A 9,796-nucleotide genomic window follows, 5' to 3' on the forward strand; every position below is an offset into this window, starting at 1 on the left:
TAAGTGCTGTTAAGTAAACGTGATGTCTTCGTCTTCCTCAGGATGAAGAACACAGCTCTGCATGAAGCTGCAGCTCAGGGTCCTGAAGGACTGAAGTGTGCTGAGGTCCTGCTCAGGTTCCACACACCTGTACACACACACACTGCAAATAAAGATGGATGCCTTGATCGCCCCCTAGTGTCTGACTTCAGTACAGATCCTGAACTCCTCCTCCTCCATGTTAGCAGATGGGACATGGACCAAACTAAAAAGTCAAAGTAGATGTTAAATAAATGTTTGTAAAGATGTTTCTGTCATTTCAGCTCGTTCTTATCTCTCTGATGTTTGTTCAAGTGTTTCTGATCAGTTTGGTTTCAATCAGTTATTTGATGATATAAAAACAGGCTGAGACGTGATGATTGACAGCTGACACTGACTGAAGATATTTTAGTATTTTAACAAAGGACTAATGGATTCTTAGTGCTCTTTTTGTGTATGTATGTATTGTTCTGATGTGTATGGGTTGTGTGTGACTACTGTTTACAAACCAAACGGTCCCTCGGGGACAGTAAAGACGACCTTAACCTTAACTTAACCTTTATTCTACTTTTTAGTTTTTCATTCTTCGTTGAGTGAGTTTGTATTTGTTATTTTTACGAGTTTTTATTTGTTAGTTTTGACATGTGCTTTATAAATAAAGATGTGATTCATTATTATTAAATGCATCTATTTGATTTGACTTTAATTGTTCCTGTGTGTTGTGAATGAAGGAGAACACACTCTGCCTCTCACTGAATCTCCTCTTAACACCAGGTGAGAACAGGCCGCTGTGAAATACAATAAATCCTGAAACACCAACAACTTCTTCCTCAAACAGAACCAGCTCCTCCCAGTCAGGATGTGTCTGTGTCTCCTCCCTTCACAGACGTGTAAGTGTAAGAACCAGTGAACAACAAGCTGTGAACTGTGGGAGCTGAGTCACTGCAGGGAGTGAACGAGAGGGGGAGGAGCACAGATCTGTTTCTGTTCAGAGGAAGTGAAACTGTTCTACAGTCTCTGGCACCAGCTGAAATGGCGCAGCAAGAAAATCAACTGGACAGAGAAAGATTCTGCTGTTCGATCTGTCTGGATCTACTGAAGGATCCGGTGACTACTGGCTGTGGACACAGCTACTGTAAGAGCTGTATTAACACCCACTGGGACAATGGGGAGGAGAGAGGAAGCTACAGCTGCCCTCAGTGTAGACAGACCTTCACACCGAGGCCTGTCCTGGGGAAAAACACCATGTTAGCTGATTTAGTGGAGGAGCTGAAGAAGACTGGACTCCAAGCTGCTCCTGCTGATCACTGCTATGCTGGACCTGAAGATGTGGCCTGTGATGTCTGCACTGGGAGAAAACTGAAAGCTCTCAAGTCCTGTTTGGTTTGTTTGGCCTCTTATTGTGAAAAACACCTCCAGCCTCATCTTCAGTCAGCTCCATTGAAGAAGCACAAGCTGGTGGAGCCCTCGGAGAAGCTCCAGGAGAACATCTGCTCTCGTCACGATGAGGTGATGAAGATGTTCTGCCGCACTGATCAGCAGTGTATCTGTTATCTCTGCTCTGTGGAGGAACATAAAGACCACGACACAGTGTCAGCTGCAGCAGAAAGGACTGAGAGGCAGAGAGAGCTCGGGCTGAGGAGACAAACAATCCAGCAGAGACTCCAGGACACAGAGAAAGATGTGAAGCTGCTTCCACTGGAGGAGGAGGCCATCAATGGTTCTGCTGATAAAGCAGTGGAGGACAGTGAGAAGATCTTCACTGAGCTGATCCGTCTGCTGGAGAAAAGAAGCTCTGATGTGAAGCAGCAGATCAGATCCCAGCAGGAAACTGAAGTGAGTCGAGTCAGAGAGCTTCAGGAGAGACTGGAGCAGGAGATCACTGAGCTGAAGAGGAAAGACCATGAACTGAAGCAGCTCTCAGACACAGAGGATCACAACCAGTTTCTACACAACTACCCCTCACTGTCACCACTCAGTGAATCTACACACTCATCCAGCATCAGGATCCGTCCTCAGAGGAACTTTGAGGACGTGACAGCAGCTGTGTCCCAGGTCAGAGGTCGACTACAGGACATTCTGAGTGAGACAGAGACAGAGATTTTACAGATTGTGTCTCAAGTGGATGTTTTACTGCCACAACCAGAGCCAGAGACCAGAGCTGACTTCTTAAGATATTCACAGGAAATCAAACTGGATCCAAACACAGCAAACAAACATCTGTTATTATCTGAGGGAAACAGAAAAGTAACATATATGAGTGAAGATCAGTCTTATTCTAATCACCCAGACAGATTCACTGGTTGTCCTCAGGTCCTGAGTAGAGAGAGTCTGACTGGACGTTGTTACTGGGAGGTGGAGGTGAAGGTGGGGGTGGGAGGAGGAGTTGGTGTAGCAGTCACATACAAGAATATCAGCAGAGCAGGACGCTCAGCTGAATGTGGATTTGGAAACAATGATAAATCTTGGTCATTAGTTTGTTATAGAAACAGTTATAGCTTTTATTACAAGAACATCAAGACTCCAGTGTCAGGTCCTGTGTCCTCCAGAGTAGGAGTGTACCTGGATCACAGTGCAGGTGTTCTGTCCTTCTACAGAGTCTCTGGCACCATGACTCTCCTCCACAGAGTCCAGACCACATTCACTCAGCCTCTCTATGCTGGAGTTACAGTTTATTATTCTGGATCCACAGCTGAGTTCTGTAAACTCAAATAGACTTGAGTCATTAAAAGCCATGTTCATTTGAATACCAAGTTCACTTGTATACAGTAGGCTAACCTTTTACAGCAGTGAGAGTAGGATGTATGTACAGTTGCAATCAGAAATATTCAACCCCCCCCCCCAAAGATTTTAAGGATTTAGCAATTAAAGTTTTTTCAAAGAGCAAGATTCTGCTTCGGATGACTTCTTTATGAGTTGAGTGATACAGAAAGTCAACACAGAAAATGCATGATGTAGCATTTGTGTGTAACAGTATATTTTGTTAAGATAGCCATGTCACAATTATTCAACCCCGATATAATATTGTTGTTTTTAAAGCTGTCTGACAGTTTTTATGGCCTCAAGTGGAGTTGAAACATAATGAAGCCTTTGGCACGGAAGCCATCAACCATCACTGAGCTAGAGGCTCTTGCACGTGAAGAATGGGCACAGATTCCGATCGAGAGGTGTAAGAAGCTTGTCAGCACTTACCGAAAACGTTTGTTAGAAGTTATAAAAGCTAAAGGACGAGCCACAAAGTCCTGAAGCTGGGGGTTGAATAATACTGCACATGCACATGTGTTAAAAGAGTTACATCTTTCATTTGAACTTCAAAGTTAATTCAACTTCTGTTGTCAAAATAACTCAAATGTATCAATAAATATTTTTTGTTGTTTAATGAGGTTTTTTGTCATTTATTGTCATTATCTTTCATCCACATCACTGTAATGTCTTTTGAGGGGAGGGGGTTGAATATTTCTGATTCAACTGTATGTCCACACAAAGGTGCACCATCACCTCGATTACTCGCGGCTGTGGGGGTCCATCAAAAAAAGGCGAGTTGGGCGACTTATCAAAAATAAAAGTAATTACCGCAAATTAAAGGCTGAGCAATAAAAAGGTCATTCAAAACTCTATTTTAAAGATGTATGGAATGCAGCACACGCTGCGTTTCTTTGCAAAGGATGTAGCTATTGTAAACCAAATTGACAGAATGAATGGATTTGTGTTTTATTTTTCTCTCAACCCGACATGATCAAATGAAAGTCCGAAGTCCTCTTGTCCGAGAAAGCTCGCTGTATCCATTATCGATTGACAACGCAGACAGGTGACTGGATTTATAGTCCACAGGAACAGAACTGTCTCGCTGGCAAGTGGCTAACGTTAGCAATTCTAGATCTCGCAGCACGATCTTGGTGAAACAACCCGATTTAATGCAAATTCAGTTGAATTTCAACCCTGCACTGTGCGTTCCTCCATCACAGCACATCGCAGCCAAACGCTCAGACCAGAGGCTTGAGAAGCTTGACTAATTCATTTTACATTTAGAATGGGACCTTTTGGGGGGGGGGGGGATCAGAGGGAATACATTTATTTGATTCAACATTCATGTTTTTTGTTGTTCAATGAAAGAATCCATTAAAGTTTTGTCCTTTGATTCTCACTTAAAACACATTTCTAGGACCGCCCTCTTTCACTGGTTTAACATCTCAAACATCAGACATGTCCTTTCTCAAAAAGATGCAGAAGAACGAGTCCAGGCCTTTGTTCCATCCAGACTTGATTATTGTAATTCCTGATTATCAGGCTCCAGCAGGAAGTCGTTAAAGACTCTGCAGCTTGTCCTAAATGCTGCAGCACGTGTCCTGAAGAGAACCAGGTACAGAGACCACATGTCTCCTGTGTTAGCTTCACTACACTGGCTTCCTGTTACATTTAGAATTTAAAATCCCTCCTGCTGTGGTAGCGACGGCCGACACGCCCCCTTGCGGTTGCTGCGGTTCATGGTCACAGTGATGTACTTCCTCTTCTGGTGCAGCGAGGAGCTGATGTGGACCAGCAGTCGGGACAGTAAGATGACACTTGTCATTCATGTAAATGATCAGGTCTCCTGCAGGGGGCGCTGCTTCCCTTGTTTAAGTGCTGTTAAGTAAACGTGATGTCTTCGTCTTCCTCAGGATGAAGAACACAGCTCTGCATGAAGCTGCAGCTCAGGGTCCTGAAGGACTGAAGTGTGCTGAGGTCCTGCTCAGGTACCACACACCTGTACACACACACACACTGCAAATAAAGATGGAGGCCTTGATCGCCCCCTAGTGTCTGGCTTCAGTACAGATCCTGAACTCCTCCTCCTCCATGTTAGCAGATGGGACATGGACCAAACTAAAAAGTCAAAGTAGACGTTAAATAAATGTTTGTAAAGATGTTTCTGTCATTTCAGCTCGTTCTTATCTCTCTGATGTTTGTTCAAGTGTTTCTGATCAGTTTGGTTTCAATCAGTTATTTGATGATATAAAAACAGGCTGAGACGTGATGATTGACAGCTGACACTGACTGAAGATGAGATATTTTGCTTTCCATTCTGCAGGATGTTATATTCGTATATAAAGTCTATAATACTCACAATGCTCAGGCATCAAACGCTGTCGTTGCTCCTCCTCCTCAGCTGCAGGGCCAGTGTGAGGCGGAGGAATGCCGCCGGTCAAACGGCGTTTGACACAGCGGCGAGCTCCGGCTGTAACAACATGGCGTCTCTGCTGGCTGCTCAGACTGGACTGGATCTACTGGACAAACTGAGGAAACACAAACTGAACCTGGACGTTTGCTGAGCCGACATAAACTCTGAAAAACATTGTTTTCTGATGAATTAGTTGAAATATGTTCGGATTGAAAACAGCTGAGAACCCGGATGTTTAGGAAAGATCAGCTGACAATTAAAGGTTGAAATGTTAACATTTCATAATAAAAGCATGTGATGTATTTAGGTGAATAATTATCTGTGTCTATAGAAATGTGAGGAGCATCCTCAGACAGAACAGAACTCTGCTGCCAGGACTCTAACCAGAGTCAACAGGTTGGAACACATCTGGTTTAGCCTCTTTACACTGACTCTCAGTTTCTAACGAGTTGAAGCTTCTTTTAATGACTTGTAAAACTCTCAATGCTCTGACTGCTCCGTTTATCTTTAATCCTGGAGATCCTCTGGCAGGAGACTTTGAACTGATCCAGATTCTGAGCTAAACACTTAGACAGAGATTGAGAAATAAGGATCAGAGACTGTGGAACAACCTGCCTGAGGAAATGCAGCCGGCTGAGTCGGTAACTTCCTTTAAATCAAAACTTAAAACCTACTTTTATCGAACCACATTCCATGATCTTACCTAATTCTAGTTTTATTATTGTAATGTGTGGTCATGCTTCAATTTCTGTCATCTTTAAGATCATTGTCCCCTCAGCAGAGAGAGAGAGAGAGAGAGAGAGAGAGAGAGAGAGAGAGAGAGAGAGAGAGAGAGAGACCAGCTGTAGCCCTGGTGTTTAACACACACACATTTTAATATATTTTAGTATTTTAACAAAGGACTAATGGATTCTTTGTGCTCTTTTTGTGTATGTATGTATTGTTCTGATGTGTATGGGTTGTGTGTGACTACTGTTTACAAACCAAACGGTCCCTCGGGGACAGTAAAGACGACCTTAACCTTAACTTAACCTTTATTCTACTTTTTAGTTTTTCATTCTTCGTTGAGTGAGTTTGTATTTGTTATTTTTGCGAGTTTTTCTTTGTTAGTTTTGAGATGTGCTTTATAAATAAAGATGTGATTCATTATTATTAAATGCATCTATTTGATTTGACTTTAATTGTTCCTGTGTGTTGTGAATGAAGGAGAACACACTCTGCCTCTCACTGAATCTCCTCTTAACACCAGGTGAGAACAGGCCGCTGTGAAATACAATAAATCCTGAAACACCAACAACTTCTTCCTCAAACAGAACCAGCTCCTCCCAGTCAGGATGTGTCTGTGTCTCCTCCCTTCACAGATGTGTAAGTGTAAGAACCAGTGAACAACAAGCTGTGAACTGTGGGAGCTGAGTCACTGCAGGGAGTGAACGAGAGGGGGAGGATTAGAGATCTGGTTCTGTTCAGAGGAAGTGAAACTGTTCTACAGTCTCTGGCACCAGCTGAAATGGCGCAGCAAGAAATTCAACGGGACAGAGAAAGATTCTGCTGTTCGATCTGTCTGGATCTACTGAAGGATCCGGTGACTACTGGCTGTGGACACAGCTACTGTAAGAGCTGTATTAACACCCACTGGGACAAAGGGAGGAGAGAGGAAGCTACAGCTGCCCTGAGTGTAGACAGACCTTCACACCGAGGCCTGTCCTGGGGAAAAGCACCATGTTAGCTGATTTAGTGGAGAAGCTGAAGAAGACTGGACTCCAAGCTGCTCCTGCTGATCACTGCTATGCTGGACCTGAAGATGTGGCCTGTGATGTCTGCACTGGGAGAAAACTGAAAGCTCTCAAGTCCTGTTTGGTTTGTTTGGCCTCTTATTGTGAAAAACACCTCCAGCCTCATCTTCAGTCAGCTCCATTGAAGAAGCACAAGCTGGTGGAGCCCTCGGAGAAGCTCCAGGAGAACATCTGCTCTCGTCACGATGAGGTGATGAAGATGTTCTGCCGCACTGATCAGCAGTGTATCTGTTATCTCTGCTCTGTGGAGGAACATAAAGACCACGACACAGTGTCAGCTGCAGCAGAAAGGACTGAGAGGCAGAGAGAGCTCGGGCTGAGGAGACAAACAATCCAGCAGAGACTCCAGGACACAGAGAAAGACGTGAAGCTGCTTCCACTGGAGGAGGAGGCCATCAATGGCTCTGCTGATAAAGCAGTGGAGGACAGTGAGAAGATCTTCACTGAGCTGATCCGTCTGCTGGAGAAAAGAAGCTCTGACGTGAAGCAGCAGATCAGATCCCAGCAGGAAACTGAAGTGAGTCGAGTCAGAGAGCTTCAGGAGAGACTGGAGCAGGAGATCACTGAGCTGAAGAGGAAAGACCATGAACTGAAGCAGCTCTCAGACACAGAGGATCACAACCAGTTTCTACACAACTACCCCTCACTGTCACCACTCAGTGAATCTACACACTCATCCAGCATCAGGATCCGTCCTCTGAGGACCTTTGAGGACGTGACAGCAGCTGTGTCCCAGGTCAGAGGTCGACTACAGGACATTCTGAGTGAGACAGAGACAGAGATTTTACAGATTGTGTCTCAAGTGGATGTTTTACTGCCACAACCAGAGCCAGAGACCAGAGCTGACTTCTTAAGATATTCACAGGAAATCACACTGGATCCAAACACAGCACACAGATATCTGTTATTAACTGAGGCAAACAGAAAAGTAACACGTATGAGAGAAGGACAGTCTTATTCTAATCACCCAGACAGATTCACTTATTGGCCTCAGGTCCTGAGTAGAGAGAGTCTGACTGGACGTTGTTACTGGGAGGTGGAGGTGAAGGTGACAGGAGACGGAGTTGGTGTAGCAGTCACATACAAGAATATCAGCAGAGCAGGAGGCTCATATGAATGTCTATTTGGATTCAATGATAAATCTTGGTCATTAGTTTGTTATGGAGACAGATATAACTTTTATTACAACAGGATCAGGACTCCAGTGTCAGGTCCTGTGTCCTCCAGAGTAGGAGTGTACCTGGATCACAGTGCAGGTGTTCTGTCCTTCTACAGCGTCTCTGGCACCATGACTCTCCTCCACAGAGTCCAGACCACATTCACTCAGCCTCTCTATGCTGGAGTTGGGGTTTATTCTGGAGCCACAGCTGAGTTCTGTAAACTCAAATAGACTTGAGTCATTAAAAGCCATGTTCATGTTAATACCAAGTTCACTTGTATACAGTAGGCTAACCTTTTACAGCAGTGAGAGTAGGATGTATGTACAGTTGCAATCAGAAATATTCAACCCCCCCCCCCAAAGATTTTAAGGATTTAGCAATTAAAGTTTTTTCAAAGAGCAAGATTCTGCTTCGGATGACTTCTTTATGAGTTGAGTGATACAGAAAGTCAACACAGAAAATGCATGATGTAGTATTTGTGTGTAACAGTATATTTTGTTAAGATAGCCATGTCACAATTATTCAACCCCGATATAATATTGTTGTTTTTAAAGCTGTCTGACAGTTTTTATGGCCTCAAGTGAACATAATGAAGCCTTTGGGAACTCTATAATGATCCTTCATTGGCTTCAGCTGTGATGCATATATAACCCCCATGAAGGTATTCAAGGTGATTTGCAATCATGGGAAAGACAAAGGAGCTTCCACAAAAGCTGAGAGAGGAGATTATTTCATCACACCTGAAGGGCCTTGGGTAGAAGAAGATTTCCCAAAAGAGACATCATTGGGAGCATTATACAGAAGTTTAAAACTTATGGAACAGCCCAACATTTCATCAAAGGCCCTCAGCAACTTGGTCAGAGCAACTAAGAGAAACCCCCGTGTGACTGCAAGACACCTACAGGATGACCTGATGAAGGCTGGTACAAGTGCTTCAGTGGCATCTATAAGATGTGCACTGAATAAACAAGGACTTCATGGCCGGACTCCAAGACGCACTCAGCTCTTGACCACGAGGAACATCAAAAGTCGACTACAATATGCCAGGAGGAATTTGGATAAGACGACAGTTTTGGGCGACAGTTCTATGGACTGGTGAAACCAAACTGGAACTGTTTGGACATATGGACCAGCCGTATGTCTGGCCTGCGAAAGGCCAGGCTTATGACCAGAAGAATACCATCCCCACGGTCAAGCATGGAGGTGGGTCATTGATGATGTGGGGCTGTTTAACTGGCCATCTTGATCGTGTAACTGGCATCATGGATTCCCAGAAATACCAGGCCATTTTAAAGAGGAATGTGATGCCTTCTGTTCACAAATTAAACCTTGGTGATCATTGGACTTTCCAGCAAGACAATGATCCCAAGCACACCTCCAAGTTAACCAAAGCTTGGTTGAGAAAAAGATCCTGGAACGTCCTGGAGTGGCCTTCTCAGTCACAGGATTTACATCCGATTGAAAATCTTTGGTGGGATTTAAAGAAGGCAGTTGCAGCACGGAAGCCATCAACCATCACTGAGCTAGAGGCTCTTGCACGTGAAGAATGGGCACAGATTCCGATCGAGAGGTGTAAGAAGCTTGTCAGCACTTACCGAAAACGTTTGTTAGAAGTTATAAAAGCTAAAGGACGAGCCACAAAGTCCTGAAGCTGGGGGTTGAATAAT

The 9,796-nt window shown here is 44.1% G+C and overlaps 1 long non-coding RNA gene and 1 pseudogene across 1 annotated transcript; both read left to right on the forward strand.

Moving 5' to 3' along the window:
- Positions 1 to 1,050: 1,050 nt before the first annotated feature.
- On the forward strand, positions 1,051 to 8,533 carry LOC118112734 (annotated as a pseudogene).
- On the forward strand, positions 4,330 to 6,274 carry LOC118112737. The gene is made up of 3 exons (XR_004697259.2): positions 4,330 to 4,569; positions 4,677 to 4,751; positions 5,165 to 6,274. It is a non-coding gene; the product is annotated as an uncharacterized LOC118112737 (long non-coding RNA).
- Positions 8,534 to 9,796: the final 1,263 nt, after the last annotated feature.

Source organism: Hippoglossus stenolepis, chromosome 7, assembly GCF_022539355.2.
Source record: "Hippoglossus stenolepis isolate QCI-W04-F060 chromosome 7, HSTE1.2, whole genome shotgun sequence".
NCBI lineage: Eukaryota > Metazoa > Chordata > Actinopteri > Pleuronectiformes > Pleuronectidae > Hippoglossus > Hippoglossus stenolepis.